Source organism: Emydura macquarii, unplaced genomic scaffold, assembly GCF_026122565.2.
Source record: "Emydura macquarii macquarii isolate MOO-44397 ecotype Brisbane River unplaced genomic scaffold, CSIRO-AGI_Emac_v2 contig_2897, whole genome shotgun sequence".
NCBI classification, from domain to species: domain Eukaryota; kingdom Metazoa; phylum Chordata; order Testudines; family Chelidae; genus Emydura; species Emydura macquarii.
In genome coordinates, this window is record NW_027133034.1 from 56,185,929 (window position 1) to 56,204,576 (window position 18,648).

Genomic DNA, 18,648 nt, shown 5'->3' on the forward strand with positions numbered 1-18,648 from the left:
GCTCAGCCCTTTATCTCCCTCTCCCTCTTATAAGTGCTGTTAAAAGCTATTAGAGATTTGATCACTGTCAAAATAATGGGGAATGAAAACTGGTTCAAATATAATTTTCATATTTGTGAAAGATCCCTAAACAAGTGAAATATATTAAGAAGTTGTGAGAAAAATGAGAGACCAGGCAAATATTTGGACTGGGAAAATATGGTCTTGTGGTTAAAGCTCTGGATTGGGACTCAGGAAATTTGCCTTCTCTTGCCAGCTCTGCCACAGATGTCCTGTGAGACCATGGGTCAATCACTTGGCTCATGAACTCATTGGGACTGGAGGTCTCTTAGGATCAGGCCCTTAATCTCAGTTTTCCTGTAAAAATGCTTCAGTTCTCCTGTAAAATGAGGGTAATAGTTACTTTCTCCCACCCTGCAATTTAGATCATAAGTGTTTCAAGGTAGGAGCTCTCTTAATATCTGTATGTACAGCACCTAATATTATGAGGCCCCAATCTTGGCTGCGGCTTCCAGATGCTACAATAATGTAAATAAAAAAAACATATTTCACACAAAAAATAAGACCTTTAAGGGCAAAGGTTGCTATGAAGGTCCACTGAAGACAGGAAAAAGTGATATCAAGCTTCATAAATGGCCATATATGACCTTTTAATTAAAAGGAGAGTAAAGAGAAACAGCAGTGAGCAGGAATAAAAGATAGAGAGGCCTGTTTCTGAAATTTCTTTTGTTTTTAATGCTGCTTTTTATTGTTTATGAAGCAAATGCTTAAACAAGCATTACTGATGTTGTCAGGGATATTGTAACATTTGCCTTCAGTCCCTTAGTTGCTCAGGGAACATGTTGGATTTTCAGCACATTTAGCCTTGCCATTTACATCACAAATCACAGCTGTAAAGTGGTATAACTGAGCCAGTTTTACTAGAATGAAATGCTGATGAAATGAAACTTCTCCAGTAGTATTCCCAGATACTCTTAGGCTAATTTAGTCTTTTCATTAATATGGTTGCAGCATAAAAATATGCTAAAAACATTGTTTTCCTGCAAAATTAAATATAAGGATTTTGTTATAGCTAATTAACACAATGGCAGTTTGAATGTTTCCATCATTATGGGCTACTACAGCAAAGTAAAGAAGAAACTATAATTTTGTACTTATAGAATATAAGAGGTTAGATCACTGTTAGATGGATGGGTAATGGGAGGCAGTGCAGAGTTCAGGTTGTTTTAGGAGTGTGCAGTGGAATATTTTACAATGTACATTCATTTAAGAGCATGAAGTGTGAGGAAACTTGAATATTTAGCTATCTTCTCTTGTCTAGTCATTTCCAGACTTTTAAATGCATGGGTTTTTACATGCAGTGTTTCTTGCTATAAATATTTCAACCTGAATATTAACCAACCTTAGTTTTAAGACATTTGCAGTGACCTTCGTGACAGAGAAGAGACAGGATTTGGTTGTAGTGAATGAAAAACTGTTTCTTTATTTCAGCTTCTCTCTGCCTTTTTAGCTCCTGGATTAACAGTACAATGGAAATGTACCAATTTACACCAAGAGGGAATTTGGTCCCATGTTTGCTTTTGCACAAATTAGAGATCTCAGGGCCTGAGAAAGGCGGGTTTGTTCTGTCCTTGATGTGTGGTGCATAGGTAACTCTTATTAATATTAAGAAGAGTTAAACGCACACTGTAGCCCTTACTAAAGATAGGACCATTATTGTATCACACTAACAATGTAGTAGCACTATTGTAAATGCAGACTGGAATTTTCAAAAGTGCTTAATGTTGACTTAACTCTGCTCTCACTGAAGTGGAGGAGAGTTTTCCCAGACTCCATACAGTCCACTAGGGACTTTGCTATTAATATTAGTTTTACTTGGAGGGCACTCAATAGTAAGATGATGGGTGGCAGTAAAAAAGCTTAAGGTAGACAGACAGGGAGCAAAGTTAACCCAAGGCTGAGTACTTTTGAATATCTTACTTGTTATGTTATGTCATTATTGTGTAGCAGATTCTGAATAAGATATCTTTTTACAACTGGAACATGGTATCCTACTATCGGTGAAATTCTAATGTTTTCCATGGGGAAGCTTAGTGTAATTTTGACATCATAGAGACACTAGTATTGCCTTCTTTCTTAATAATAGTCTTTAGAAAGTAAGAGCAATTTTACCAAGTTAGGAGGATAATGGTATTACTGTTTTAGTCACAGTATAGTTACGGTAGTGAAATCCAAGTCAGACTTCAGGCAAGTATCCACTACAAAAGGTCAATGGTACCTAAAAGCAGTGTTTAGCCCATTGAATGACTCTCTCTCGCCGTTATTCTGTAAACTGGCAGATAATAATTGCTATTATGTGATGGGTAAAGTAATTTTCATATTCATTAGTAGGAAACTCAATATTAAATCTCCCTGATCAGACAGCACACATGTATTCATGCACTACTCTACATTTGTCTCATATACTATGGGTATTGTGAATCCATAAAAGGATTAATTCTTTAAACTGATTTTTTTAAAATCCATACAGAATATGTATTCCCACAGTTTTTCATTTCAGTACAAACATGTTAAAGTAATGAAACAGTTTTTGATATTATAAAGAGATTTAAAAATTGCCAAGAGGCATCAACATATCAATCTTTAGGAACAACTCTGCCTTCCTGGCTCTCTCTCTTCCTTCCCTCTTTTATGGACATTTGCATGGAAATGGTCATGGTTTTTTCTTCTCCTTAATCCTTTTCCGATATCACTTCATAATGCTTTGTGACTTATATGTTGAGGGGACAGAAGAAAATGCAGCAGGAAAACCAAATGGAGTAAGAGATAAAGTAGCCTCCCTTCACTTTATTATACATGCTCTTGTAAATTGCTTTCCAGGTTACAACCCCTTTTCCTTTAATCTGTAAAATCCACAGATTTGTCATTCTGTGAGTATGAAAATCAGTGTAAATTGTACTACCCATTTTCTGACCTACACCCATGTAACTTCCGTCACTGTCTTCACTCTATGAAGTTGTCAGAAGGTCCATGCCTACTCCTATGGGCTAAATAGGCATTTTGCTATTGATTTCAATAAGAGCAACCGGAAGTTCTCATTTTTCTAGCTTACCTCCATATTAATAATTTCAACAAAAATAAAATATGGCTCAGGCAGCAGGGCTGGATGCATGACATTGAGTAATCTTCCATTTTAGAAGGCATATTCTAATGTGTTAGAATTCAGACTGTCAGTACATTTCCTTTGTTGTATTGTGGCTTTCATGCTTATAGAAATATACGCTTCCTTGTAACTTGCCCTTAAACAAATGTTTTATTGAAGTCTGTTTAATGGTTGGCAGACATAATTTCAATCCTTGAAGGTCATGCTGAGCTCTTCAAAGGTTAGGACATATGCTGGAGTAAAGTTGGCTTTTCAAAGGAGTTACTCTGTGGTTTTTAAAGTAATGTTAGCAATGAGTAAGATGTTCTTAAGAATACAACAGGTTACTTTCAAATATTATCTTAAAAGAATTTGCTTTTAAAGGACTGCATCAGGGATCATAATATATACTTTATTTATAATTTAGATTAATGAAGCAGCATGTGCTCATTCCCACATTTATAACAATGAAAACGCAATAAAAATGAGAACACTAACATGTCAACAGATAGCTAGATCATTTTTACAGACATAGCAAAAATAAACTCAGAGACAGCTTCTGAAATGGGGGAAGGAAAAAACCAAACTTAACAAATGAAAAAAACAGCTGAAATGTCAAAACATCCTTTTCTATCAATGTACCTGAGGCAAAAACGGAAGAGGAATGATGGACTTGGCCTGAGGTTAACTTGGAATCTGTCAGACCAACTGAGGAAGTGAATTCTTGAATCGAGGGCCCACCAAGAGTAAGAATGCTCTAACCCAGTAGAATATAGGGTTTGTTGCAAAGAGTAGATCATCTGTTGTACCAGTATCTGGACAGAGAGGTGATCTCTCTGGTAACTAAGATCTAAACCACACAGGACTTTAAATATAAAAATCAACGCAGAGTTGCCCTTTGAAGTGAAATGGAAGTCAATGAAATCTATGGAGCTTTAGCATAACCCACTCCCTACTGCCATTTCCACTAAGGAAAGCCTTCCATTCACTTCAGTGGGCCTTGGATCTAACCTTAAGTGGACAGCTACACTGTGCATTAGTTGCTATTTCTAAGCAATCTTCAGCTGAAGCCTAAAGAAAGTATATTATAGTAATCCAGTCTGTAGGTCACATATCCATGGATCACTGTGTCAAAATCTGTATTGGAGAAAAAAAAAAAAAAAAAACGTTAAAAATGTTCCAGCAGCAGCTTTGTTTTTTTTTTTTGTTTTTTTTTTTAAAAAGTAATATTTAAAAAAAAAAAAGCACAATTCTGGCTACTGAAGATGCTTGTGACCCCAGGAACAATCAAATGTCCAGAAGTTTCCTCAATTTCTGAACTCATTTGGAAAAAATTGGACACCTACCCTCAACAACAGGGGAAGCACTATCCCCAGGATACTTTCAAGCGCCATTCACAACCAAACAGCATCACCTTCATGATGTTTGGAATACTGAACCTCAGCCTGCTTATTCTCATTTAAGTCCTTATCTTGGTCAGGAGCTGGGAAAGCAAAGATCTTGCACTAACTTGGTCTGATAAAAATCTGTGTGTTTTATCTATGATAAAAAAGCTATGTATCTGCATCCTGGTAGCACCCCAGCCCAAACTGTCTCACTTCTTGTCCCAGAGATATAGCACATGTACACCCAATGGAGTGACAAAAGAACCTGGCAGAACCCAATAAAGCAGACCCTGGGGTGGGTGAGCTGTTACCCACCTGATCCTTTGGGGTCTCTGTGACAGGAAGGAACAGAACCAAAATCGATCAATTCCACCTATGCATTTTAGGATTCTCTCTCAACTAACAAAGCTACCTGGTCAATGGTATCAGAGTCCAACTGCTAGATCTAAAATAATCAGCAGTGACAGCTGACTTTTGTCCAGTGTTAGGAGGAAGTCAAACAAGATTATCAGACTCCATACCATGCCCAGGCCTAGAACTAGACTAGCAGCGATACCAGAGAAACTCCAGACTCCATTGTGTGTCCCTGGCTTCCCTTTTAAATAAGCAAGAGTCACTCCACCATTAAATGGGAACTGCAAGTTACATAGTGCTAAATATAGTATGGGGGGGGGGGGGAGAAGGGGGAGAAAAGAACCAAATTAGCAGGGACCCAGCAAATCATAACACTGAGGCAAATAATGGTTGCAGGCTAAAAAGAGAATTGGCAGTTTGGAATGTGTTGGCATGCATCCAAGGAACGTTGGCAGTTGGCATCCAAGAAAAATCAGACAAATATTAGCAGAAGTTCTAGAAAGTTCTGACAGGATGATATAAAGGTCTGTGTGTCAATGGGCAAGAGAGAGAGAGAGAAAGAAAGAAAGAAAGAAAAGGAGTAGGAGCAGGAGCTGGAGCTGAGGAAGCAGAGACCAGACAGGCAGGCAAGCAAGCAGAGGGAGTCCTGTCACTGGAGCACTGGGAAGGGAGAGAGAGAGCGAGAACGCGTGCATGCATAGTGTAGCAAAGTCAACAAACAGGGTAAGCTTGTCAATTATAGCTATAGTATAGTGTTAACGTATATGCGTGGGGGGCGGTAGTTAATAAGGATGTATGAGTGTGTATTAACTTTGAAAGGAATTTATATATATATAAGATCTAAAGAACATCTAAGAACTGCTCTCAGCGCCTTGTGGAAGACTGAAGCAGGGCACAGCCACTTAGGATCATTTTAAACTGTAAGGCAATATAGTTTGAAGTGCTCTTTAACTTGTTATAAGGGATTTGTGTTTTATAAACAACATCAGTAAAGGGATTGATAGTTTGTTATTGTATTAGAGATGGTTGTTTGCACCAATAAAAGGTGCCTTGTTTCGGAACACTGCTTGTATCTATGGATAACGGATCCAAGCTGTTCTGGGGAGTTTCTAAACATGGAATCCCCAGAAAGCCATTTTCTTAGCTACCCTGGAGACCCATACCTGATGAGAACAGATTGGTGTAGTTACCTGTTTTAAGGGAACCCTTGGTAAACCTGAGTGGCGGCAATAGGTTAGCTATTCTGGGGGTACCCTAATTCTGTTTGAGGTAACAGTAGGGTCTAGAAAATCTGCAGACTCCAAATATTGCCAGTGTAGCCTCACCATCATCTTCTCAATAGGGCATATACACCTCAAAAAAGGGCAGGATAATGAGATCAGCAACATCAAGAGATAGTTTCTTGAGTCAGGGCATACCCGTCTCTCATCTGAGGGCATAGTCCTTTCATTCTAGGGCTTGTGTCTTGCTGTATGTCCAGGCAACGACTTGCACATTGTGAGTTAGTGGAAAGAAGATTCTTAATTTAAGTTTGGATTACTGAACCTCAGCCATCTTGCTCTCACCAACTCCCTATCTTGGCCAAGCACTGGGAAAACAAAGACAACACTCTGAGCATGTTGGAGTCTTCCAGCCTTCACCTCCTCAATTCCAATGGGGGGGCGGGGGGAACAAAAAAAAAAAAAAAAAAAAACCAAAAAACACAAAAAAACAAACAAACAAAAAAAAAACCCTTAGTCAAAACTCATACATCTCCAGGAAAACAAAATTTTGGCAACATTTCATTTAATCAAAAAGTGTTTTCATCAATTTTCCTGCAAGCTTTTCATGTACCACTAGCAAGCACTGCCTGGTCTGCCACACAATGCACAGTCAACCCGCACCCCATCTCCACAAAGAGTCTCTTTCCCCAGGCACTCACCCCCAGAGCTGTAATCCTCCTTCAGGACTTCAGCCAGCCTGGAAGGCAAGAGGGGGAGCCATGGTGAGTTAGCAGGTCGGGCACCCGCTCCCACCCGGTGGCAAAGTGCCTCAGTTTCCACTATGTGTTATCAGGGATTGAGGTGTTGGGTTATGGGTGTGTGATCTTTGTAGTGATCTCTAGCAGGCAGGTGTGGCTGCCTTTTGCTACCTACGCACAGACAATGGCTGGAGCCCATCCCCTGCAAGGTGTTGGAGAGGGGTTGGGGTCAGGTTGCCACACAATGCACAGTCAAGCCTATTGCCAGGGGATGTGTGAAAGCCAAAAGTGCAACTGGGTTCAAAAGATAATAAGATAAATTCATGGATAGGTCCATCAACAGCTATTAGCCAATATGGTCAGAGACACAGCTCCATGCTCTGGGTGTCCCTAAACCTCTGACTGCCAGGGGCTGGGACTGGATGTCAGGGGATGGATCATTCAATAAATTGCTCTGTTCTGTTCATTCCCTCTGAAGCATCTGTCACCAGCTTCTGTCAGAAAACGGGATACTGGGCTAGATGGACCATTGGTCTGACCCATTAAGATTGTTTATATGTTCTCAACTTGTCTATGGACCGCAGTCTGATTTAAGGCTCAAATGCTTCTCACTTAGTTTTCAGCAAATGTTTCCATATTTAAGTCAAACCCATGTGAGAAAAAAGTGACACACTCAAGCTGGTATTTTCTCAATTGGGTCTTGAGCTGCTGTCTATCTCATACAGCTATCCATTGTCTTGGAATGAATGACATCTGTTTCTTTGTTCTGATAAAGTTTTTGGATTCTCACTGAACTCCTGAAATGTTGATAAAGATTCTGAAGTTCCATATTCAGAGGATAACTGTATATTCAATGTTACAAGCTTTAACAGGATATTTCTATTATATAGCTAGTTTATGCTTTATTTACAGTGATATTATTTTAAAAGTGTCTAGCTAGTTTCTCACTTTTATAGTAAGCCAAAAGTAATGTTGTAGACAGCATTATATTTTATTCTTAATTTGTGATTATTGTTACTTATCTTATGTTAAACGCTCACATTCTGCTCAGCACTGTAGAAGACAATAGACAATACCTGCCCTTCTCCCCCAGTGCATATAATCTAAGGCTCCAGTCTGGCAATTTACAATGCATGGATAGATTGCACATTAAAGCTAATGTGGTTCCCCATGGGCACAGCAGCCTGCCCACGCATTGTAAATTGCAGGATCAGGGCCATAAATAATGGCATGTGGATCTGAGATTAGCTTCAGTCTCTTTAAGTTAAAGCCTATAACTAGAAGCCTTCAATTTCTGTATTCTAGAGATTGCAAGGACCGTGGGCCTAGGCTGCTCTCATTTAAATCCTATTTGTTCTCCACTTATTAGTATTTGAGTTGAGAAAGTTTTAAAGTTTATGCATAAATGAAATGAGAAACCGACAAATGAAAAGTATTTCCCTATTGTGCCTTTGAATCTAATTCACTGATTCAAACAAACAGTTTGCAAGAGAAACTCCTACATCTTATTTAAAAAAAAAAAAAAAAAAAAAAAAAAAAAAAGGGGGGGGGGGGGGGGGGGGGGGGGGGGGGGGGGGGGGGGGGGGAAGACCCCTAAGTGGTTCTAATGGAACAAACTTGACATACAGTCAAGAAGATGAACAATTCCTGTACAGTTCAAATACAATGCCAATGTTGTGAAATTTAGTAAAATGCACAGTCCCAACCACCAAGTACAGCCTTCTACACTTAAAGGAGTCTAGCAAATTTTAAAAGGAGAGTTTAGAACTGTTTTAGGTACAGAAGGAGCAATTTTTCACCACCCTCTCACCATTTTCAATTTACACAGATTTTTTCCACAGAAAGCAGTCAGCTAAGTCCAACTTCCATTAACAAAAATAGCAGCAACCCCACAGGAAGTAATTTCACTGTTGACTGAATTCCACTACATATAAACTGATGCCATTCCAAATTCAGTAGAGAGAAAGTGTCATGGATACATTGTCTTTGGCCTCTGCTGGCTACAGCTAGCCTCACTGCTCTTTCAGTACACTAAAAATGTAGACTATATCTCATTCTGAGAAGCTGGATATCTTACACCATCTTCTTTTTCTGTTCTGTGTATCAATCTATTTTCAAAGCAATTCCTCAAATTCCCCCTTTATCCTCCTATCCACCTATGTCTCCATCCACTCTGCTCCTCCACCTGGGGCCTTCTCTCTATCCCTCACCTGTAACTTTCTATTTCTTTCCAGTTCTTTTCATTTATACTGCCACTTTTTAAATTTAGGATCACAAAAGTTAGAGATGGAAAAATCCCACCAAATCCACCCTTCTTAAATGTGAGATATAGTCCCCAGATAAAGGGCCATGTTCTGCTCTCAGTTATACCAGTGTAGATCTGGAGTAACTTGATTTTCTTCAGTGGAGTTAATCCAGTTATTTGAGAGTAGAGACAGGGCTAGAGGATGTCTCAGATATTCAACAGACACTGCATTTTTTCTTTGCCTTAGAATCTCTCTTTACACTTCGGATTACAGAGTCATAAAGACTTCTGTTTGGTTTTGTGTGTGTGTGTGTGTGTGTGTGTGTGTGTGTGTGTGTGTGTGTGTGTGTGTGTAATGAAAGATATATAAAAATTAAACTGTATTATTGTGACATTCCCTTCTACAATATGGACTAGTGTATTGCTGTGTCACCCCAATTCCTCACTCCTGGAGCCTGTCTTACCTTGTCCCACTGTGTGAACCCCCACATCTGGGTCAGCCCATGCACAGCCTACAGCAAGCAACCTGCTCTCAACTAAGTGAGTGAGTGCTTCTGGCCAGTCACTCTTGGGCTTATGCACTGGCATGACCCCAAGCAACACCGCCAGTCCTAGATGGAACCCCAGGAAATGCCCTCTTACAGTGTTCAGTGCTGGCCACTGCACACTGCAAGCTCATTGGTTTGTCAATTTATCAAGGAAATTGATATGCACCAGCCTTGTCACTTCAAATGGAATCAGAGACTCAGACCGTAAGGTCAGAAGGGACCATTATGATCATCTAGTCTGACCTCCTGCACAGCGCAGGCCACAGAACTTCACCCACCCACTCCTGTAATAGACCCCTAACCAAAGACTGAGTTATTGTAATCCTCAAGTCATGGTTTAAAGACTTCAGGGAACAAAGAATCCACCAGCAGTGACCCATGCTGCAGAGGAATATGAAAAACCCACAGGGCTTATGCCAGCCTGCCCTGGGGGAAATTCCTTCAGACCCCCAAATAAGGTGATCAGTTAAACCCTGAGCATATGGATAAGACTCACCAGCCAGACACCCAGAAAGAATTATCTGTAATAACTTGGAACCCACCCCATCTAACATCCCTTCACAGGCCATTGGGCATATTTACCACCAGTAGTCAAAGATCAGTCAATTGCTAAATTAGGCTGTCCCATCATACCATCCCCTCCATAAACTTATCAAGCTCAGTCTTGAAGCCAGCTAGGTTTCTTGCCCAACTGCTCCCCTTGGAAGGCTGTTCCAGAACTTCACTCCTCTGATGGTTAGAAATCTTTGTCTAATTTCAAGTCTAAACTTCCTGATGGCCAGGTTATATCCATTTGTTCTTATGTCCATATCGATGCTGAACTTGAATAATTCCTTTCCCTCTCTGGTATTTATCCCCCGGATGTATTTATAGAGAACAATCATACCTCCCCTCAGCCTTCTTTTGGTTAGGCTATACATGCCGAGTTCTTTGAGACTCCTCTCATAAGGCAGGTTTTCCATTCCTCAGATCATCCTAGTAGCCCTTCTCTGCACCTATTCCAGTTTGAATTCATTTTTTTTTTTTTTTAAAACATGGGAGACCAGAACTGTATTCCAGATGAGATCTGACCAACGCCTTATATAACAGTACTAACACCTCCCTATCTCTACTGGAAATACCTTGCCTGATGCATCCTAGGACTGCATTAGCTTTTTTCAAGGCCACATCACATTGGCCACTCTCAGTCAACCTGAGATCAACCAATATGCCCAGGTCCTTCTCTTCCTCTGTCATTTCCAACTGACGCATTCCAAGCTCATAACAAAAGTTCTTGTTTAGTCTCTAAGTGCATGACCTTGCACTATTAAATTTCATCCTATTTCTATTACTGGAGTTTACAAGGTCATCCAGATCTTGTTGTATGATACCCCAGTCTCCCTTTGTATTAGCAATACCTCCCAACTTTGTGTCATCCACAAATTTCATTAGCACACTCCCACTTTTTGTGCCCAACCAGCAGCAGCAGGGCAGAGCCCCCACAGGAAGGGGCGGTATAAAAGCACGACTCCAGAGCTCAGTCACTGAAAGACTGCTGCTGGAGATAGATGTGCTGCCCTGCTGGTAGAGGCCTAGGCCAGAGCAGAGCCGCTGACCAACCCCGGCCCCACCCGGGCCTGGAGACTGGATAGGGCCTTCCTGGAGCTGGACCAGGCAACTCAGCCAGAGAGATTGGGCCGAGGTACTCAGACCCCAGGACTGGACCGAGTCACCGAAGCCCCGGGACTGGGCAGAAACCTCGGAGAAACCCGGGTGGAGGATACCCCCCCCAAGGCCAGACAGGACCTGGAGAAGCTGCCGGCCACCAAGCCCCCTGAGTTGGGACAGGACCTGGAGGAGCTGCCGGAAGCTGAGCCCCTCCTGTGCCAAATGACCTGGAGGAGCTGCCCCTTGAAGAGGAGCTCCTCGCATTGCCGCCCGTGGATGAGGAGGGACTGATGGGCCAACCCCAGACAGAATATCCGCACGATACCAAGGAGACAGGTACTGGGGCCAGTGGGGAGGAAGCAGCCCAGGGGCAGCCATAGCTTGTGGCTGAATCTGAGGCCTAGTCGGTGTGTTGCGGTGGGAGCCCCGCTGACACAGTGGCAACCGCTTTTGCCACTGCTAGGGACCTGGGCTGGGATGCAGTGGAGACGGGTGGGCCTGCGTCCCCCTCCACTCCCCTTTCCTAGCCACCCTGAAGAGAGCCTCCTGCTCCAGAGAGTGAATCCACTGCTGACTTGCTTGCTCACCCTGCCTAAGGGTTAGAGCAATCAACTACTTGCTCACCGAAAGCGAACCGTTTCCTCTTGTGTAGGAAGGTGCTGTGTCCTCCCCTGGAGACAGAGCCCAAGGGAGGACCCCAGCAACCAGGCCAGCGAGGGCAACCTGGTGACAAGGTCCTTGAATTGATCTGGACAGAATACTTAGATTCCTAGGGAAAAAAACCTGAGGTTGTGTGTTCTGCACCTCTCCCTCCATTCTACTATTTGTTTAACCTTCAGATTGCAGCTTCCACTCTGTTTTCCATTCTCCTCTCCTTCCCCCATTTATCCCATATTTTTTCCACTTCCTTTCTCTTTTCTACTGTTAGAAAAGGTCTAGTTCTTATACACATAAATCAAAACATTTTCAAGTAACCGCCCCCAAAGATGTGAAATGTGTTTTACACTCTTATAATTACTTTATTTTTTCTGCTAGCACTGCTTGGGAAGATTGCTCTAATTTGTGTAATTTTTCTGGAACTGCAGTAGCACAACATTTAAGTAATTGGAATATGTTTTTAAAATAAAGAGCTACCATAAATGGATATTTCTTTAACAATTTCTGCTAATTCTTTAGTAATCATCATTACCCATATACTGTGCTCATTTAAAAAATAAAAAACTACCATAAAACTAAGTAATATTTCCACTAACTTTTTTTGAATGTGAAAGTAAATGAATGGCTGACTATATGCACGGTCTCTGCTGAAGACCACCTCTGGCAAGACCACTAGCATTGTTTGTTTCCCACCACTTCTGTTGCCATGGGAGCAGAATTTCTGGCACATGTGGTGCTGCCTCCTGTGTGGTTGCATTTCCCAACATGCCTTGCTGTTACTAGGGAAATGACTGCCCATTAATCTTGCTGTCCTTTTACCACCAAAGCACTTCTAACGGTCTCAATCAAGTGATGTTACCTACTTCCCTGCAAAGAGAGAGAACTGCATCCAGTTCCACAATTCCTGCATTGATTTTAGTCCAGATATAATCAAGGATCAGAAGGAACCAAAAGGAAACTTGCTACATGCCCTATTTCAGCTCTCTCTTTGAGGCACTGGACCAGAACGCTCTGTCAAATACAAACCCTAGCCATTGACTGAAGTCTGCATTTTATACAATTTTTAAAAAATGTTTTCTGTTTCTCTACTTTGTTTTCTGGTCCATTAAACACCACAGTAGAGTCTTGTCCAGGAAGACCAAGCACAACTGGCAAGTAGCATGCTACTGGAATACTATATTTAAATTACTATAATTAATCTGAAGAGTCACATCTCACATGATAGATCTTGTACTAGATAGTGTCTTCTGTGTGTTCTAGGACCATGACAGGTACTCCTAGGAGCTATGATATACAAATAATAATTCATAAAGGAAACTGAAAACAATTTATGTAACCCTTTCAACTTCAACATACCTGCTCTCAGGGAGGAAGAATACAAAGTTATACGTAGAACCCTTCCAAAAGTCTAATAAAAACATGGTGGGACAAAATCCTAAAGTTACTATGGGGCAGATCCTTAGCAGATATAGATTGTTTACAAACTATGCCAATTTATACCAGGGAAAGTATAGTGTCAACACTAAAACTTTAGAGAACTAAACAACTAATGACAATATTTCATAGGCTATAAAAGGTAGAATGGCAGAGAGAAAGAGGAGCATTTATGTATGAGTGGGCTGTTCTGACCAGTGGCACCAAGTATAAGAAATCTCCCAGTGAAGGCTGTTCTTGTTGAGGAACAGAATTTGAATTTCTGGAGAGAGTTCACACAAGCATCTGAACTACTGGATGCTTATCTGAAGCGCCTAAACTTTTAGGGTTCTCTTATAGCTAACTGCAACCCACTAACTCCTGACGTTTAGACTATAAGCATAAGAGGCCAGGTTCTGATCAGATGTATATGGATTTCGCACTGCTGTAACTTCTTGAGGCTACAATCTGGCCCAAACATGGTGGTGGAATAAAGGTGACAGTACAGCCTCCTGGAGAATTCCCACACCACTAGGGTGGTGTTACATTAACCTAAGCAGCTCTAGGCTATCCTCCTGCACAGCCCCCAGTGTAGGGGTACAGGAAGAGAAGCCAATGTTCTGTGCTGTTGCAACCCAGCCGTAGCCATGCAGTTGGAGCAGAATCCAGGGCTGTTTGGAGCATGGTGGCCAATCAAGAGGCCCCCTTTGCTCCCATGTTTGCTGGTATATGCCTTCAGTGCAGTCTTGTCACAGAATCTGGCCCATTACTTCAGTAACATCACTCTTGATTTACACCAGCATAAGGTCAGAATCAGACTCTATCATCTCTGGCTAATCCTTCCCCTGGAGAAAGAGAAAAAATACCTCATTCAGGATCAGAGGCACTAGTGCAAGCAGCAGCATGGCTGCTTACTGAACACCCTCTTGTGGCCAGAGGTTACATTACAGGCAGCCTACCCCTAATAGTTCCCTCTTGCAGGCCCCTTAAGTTCTTGACAATCTCTGTTGTGGCTCACAGCATCCCTACCCTGGCCTGGTTTAATGTCAAAGTTCAGAATCCTTAATCACAAAATAATCCAAACAATCCCCAAACAGCCACCACCACAAAGTCTAGAAACACAATTCATACTTAAATCCAGTTCTTCTGCCGCTCCCTGAGTTCTTCATCAGTCAGACAGCTCCACCGGAGACCAGCGGTCCCAGCCTATTCTCACTGAAGCTCTGGTCTTGGCTTCCTTCTCCTGTCACTATCTCCCTTGTTCTGAGGGAGAAGGCAGCATATATACTGCCCTCCTACTGAGAGTTCCTCCTGATTGGCTGGAAGAGAGACACCCTGCCCCACCCTATACAATAGGGCTCCTGAACCTTGACCCTTTAACAAAAAGATGTTTTAAGAGATTTTCCTCCCTCATCCAACTCCTAACTCCCAGGATCACTTCCTCTTTTCAGCTACCAGTCAATTTGTTTATTCAAAACACCTGGAAAGGGTTTTTATGGCACCCTTTATCCTTAAAGAGCCCGTAGACCTCATTATAGCATAAATTGGAAGTAACCCATTGATGTCTGTGGGGAATTTCTGGATTAACACTGGTATAAATGAGATCAGCATTTGGCCCTCAGAGCCTAATATTAAAAAACCCCAGAACTTCTGGGGTTTGTAATTAAATTTCTCAGATGCTCTAGTGAATGTTGCTCCTTTCCCAAGTAAGCCAACTACAAAAGCCCCTGAAATATTAAACTGGCTAAGTGGGCCGGGAGGAGTCAGAGGCAAATGCTGCAGGAAGACACTGAGGTGTCCCTTATGGAGACTAATCAGACTGCATTAAAGTCTCTTGATTCCCAATGATTTTTATCATAATTTATGACCACAAAAATGGAAAAACAAGTTTGCATCAGAAAGCCAGGAAACATTTATTTCTGAAAAAAGGATGATCCATGCAGTTTTCCTACAGATTAGTATCATCCATAAGTATTTTCTATCTAACAGCAGGCGCATGGAAAAAACTTTTGTTTCTCAACGTTAGTCCTCATTCTCTTCTCACATCAGTTTTACACTTTTACACTAACAGAACTCCCTTGACTTAACTGGAGTTTATTTACAGTTAGGTTTGTGCAGTCAGTTTCTTACTCTTGAAGACATTTATTTGTGGACATTAGTTTTAGTTTCTTACATTTGGGCTGCAATCATGCACCAGGAATAATCAGTAGAACTTTTTCTAGATTTCATATTGATTTGATTGTTTTCTCCTAAAACTAGCACTGATACACAATTTAGTTTACATCTTGGTTTATAAAACTAAAGCAAGGAAATCTTGTGCATTAAATTTTGTGTTAATGTCTCTCCTTAAATCTTACTTCTTTGGGGACATCCACAGCAAGCAACTCAGCCAAGACACTTACTTTCTTAAGATGGCGTAGTTCAGGAGGTGGGAGGAGCACTAAACATGACCTTATTCCTTGACCCCCATCTTTCCTCTCCTATCTCCATTACGTAGTCTTGCTGCCTCTTCATCATCTGTGAAACTGGATTAGAATATGCATGAACTGAACTCACAGGGCTAGAAGCTCTGGTAATTATCTTTGGGTGTGGCACTCTTTTCAGATATCCCTCTTATCCCTTCTAATTTATGACATCAGATGCTTCCAGGAATGATGTAACAAGTGTGGTGGGTTGTACTCACCTCTTTAAGCACCACTGGTTTCCTGGCATTGTGCTGCTGCTCTCCCAGTGTCTACAGCAGGCTGTCAGCCTGCCTCTTGACATCTTCTGTGGCTCAGCCCACCAGCTGGGTCACACAGTTCAAACCCCTTCCAGCATACAACAAACTGAATCAAAAGAAGTTCCTTCCCTTCAGGGCCACTAATAAATAAAATGGTTTATTTTCAACCCTTCTGGGACTGAATTCTCTCTCTGGAATTAAATCAGTGAGGTTCCACCTGAACTGCTGCTGCCAAATGTTGCTGCCAAAAGGCCCCAGCCCATCCTGAGTCTTTTGGCTAAATGCTAGGAAGCATCTCTCCTCACTCTACAAGCTCAAGCCAGGAACTACTTTGTTAGCACTAGGCATTTCCTTTTATTTTGGTCTGCTGGGCCTTGATTGGCCGTTGCTGAACCCCAGCCCTTCTAGTTGCTGGAGGACCAAATGTCAATGGTTCCCCAAATGTCTTTTCCTGGGATGCTTCTGTAGGCAGCTCCAGAGGTCTAGTACTCAACTTCTCTTTTCCTTTCAGAAAGCTGTTTCCTGGGGCAGGGTGTAGCAGAGCATCAAGGCTTCCACCAGGGCCCCCCCAAAGGCCTGGTATACCCTGTCACAACAAGTCAATCAGTGCTAATCAACATGACATGGCTAACAATGATGCCAATTAGCATCAGTGGTGCTTCTGATACTGCTTGTCCAGTACGAACTAGGTTTTTTAGATCATTTCACATAGGCCACTGAGCAACCATCAAATGGAAGTGGTCATTAGAAAGATTTTTGTTTTCTCTTGTGGAAAATGAATCTAGACACACAGGAAGAGGTCCATTGCGAATGTATTAAACTGTGAGCAGCCTGCCTCATACTCTGTGCACTGCTAACTTCCTACTACTGTTCTCAGATAGTAAATGACAGCTACATCTACAATACAAGCTAGTGGTGTGATTCCCAGCTCATGCAGACATACCTCATGCTCACTCATTTCAGAGAGCACACTAAAAATAGTAGCGTAGTACAGGCAGTGAGTCAGGCTAGCTGTCTCAAGTAGGTAGCCAGAGGGTTCAGGCAGGTAGCTAGCCCGTGGTGCCTGTGCCGCTGCCCATGCTATTATACTGTTTTTAGCATGCTAACTCAGATGAAAGCTAGTGCAAGTATGGTTATGTGAGCTGGGAATCACAACCCTAGCTTGTACTGTAGATATAGCCTAACTAATGCCCTAAAATGGACAATTATTATTCAGAGAAATAAATTTGACTAGAAATAGAGGGACACTATATTGTATTTCCCCCCAACAGTTAGTTTTTTTTATTATAGAAAGGGTTTTAAAAAAACAAATACAAATGCAAATTTTTGCAGCATTTTCATAGTGAGTAAGAATCGAAAAGTGAAACTGCCTAGGCACGAAAAGTGAAACTGATTAGAATGTTCAGTGTCCAGTCTGAAAGTACTGAAGAGATAAAAATAAAAAACAGCACAAATGATGAACAGAAATTAGGTTTTTAAAAGCCTTTCGGTTTTAATAATAAAAGGTATTATTGGTAGCATAAGTAAGGAAATTTGTATTTTAATAATATTTTAAACTTGACTTGCTGGGTAACAAATACAGCAGATAAACATCTGCCTGTTTTGGAGAGCGAATTGAAGAGGCTGGATAATTCAGTGCATCAGAGCAGCAATTCCATGAAAAGCATGTTTTTCCTGCAGATACTCTTGCGGACGTTTTGCTGCCTGTTGCGTAGGCTACAATCAGGCAGTACTATGTGTTTGCGGGTATTGTATACATTTGTGTATGCTATGCTAAGTATCTGTGTGCCCTCCTCCCAGGCACCCCTCCTGGTCACAGAGTAGCTTTGCAAGTGGCCCTTCACCTCAATTTCCCCCTTTGAGGAACTTCCTTAATTTACCAACACTTGTCTATTCCCCACCCTTCCTGGTTCTGCTTTAAGTTAAGCATCCAAAATATTTTAATATCCATCCATTCTCCAGGCCTTTCCTGTCTTGCCCCACAAGTCTCAGCTTCCTCTGCTAGAGCCTGCTTGCTTCCAGCAGTCCCTCAACTCTCCTATGTTCTCCCGGAGACCTCTCTGCAGGGCCCTCAACCTGGCTTCTTCCTGGTGCTCTTCACAGGGGAATCAGGTAATTCCTACTCAGGTGTGCCTCCCTTGTAATCAGAGATGATTTGCCCAGGCTTCTAGTCCTTCATAGGCAAGCCACCCTATCACACTAAGTGTTTATATTTAACTGCAGGTTCTAGATTCTCCCCCCCCCCCCCCCACTCCATTTGCTTTGAATTAATACAAAAATATGTATTTCTTCAGGAAGCATAATTCCTCTATCAATCAACTTTACCTTAAAGTAACAGGTGGACAGTGTTATCTAGTAGTCAGTATCCCCTGGAAACTGGTCTCTGTTTTGCCACTGTGTAATTACTGAATCATTTTGTGCCTCAGTTTACTCACGTGCAAGATTTGTATAAAATACTTATGTCACATGTTTGTTTTTTTCCTATATGAGTCCAATAATGATTTGTGACATGTTGTGTACATGAAAAATGATTTAACTTCACTATCTGGCAATCACAGCAACTATTCCATGAAAC

At 41.6% G+C, this 18,648-nt stretch overlaps 1 long non-coding RNA gene across 1 annotated transcript; it reads right to left on the reverse strand.

The window, feature by feature from the left end:
- Positions 1–3,540: 3,540 nt before the first annotated feature.
- Positions 3,541–16,275, reverse strand: LOC137167045 (uncharacterized). Its single transcript, XR_010923944.1, has 3 exons — positions 16,035–16,275; positions 15,754–15,876; positions 3,541–4,279 (listed from the first exon to the last, which is right to left on the reverse strand). It is a non-coding gene; the product is annotated as an uncharacterized lncRNA (long non-coding RNA).
- Between the last annotated feature and the right edge of the window lie 2,373 nt (positions 16,276–18,648).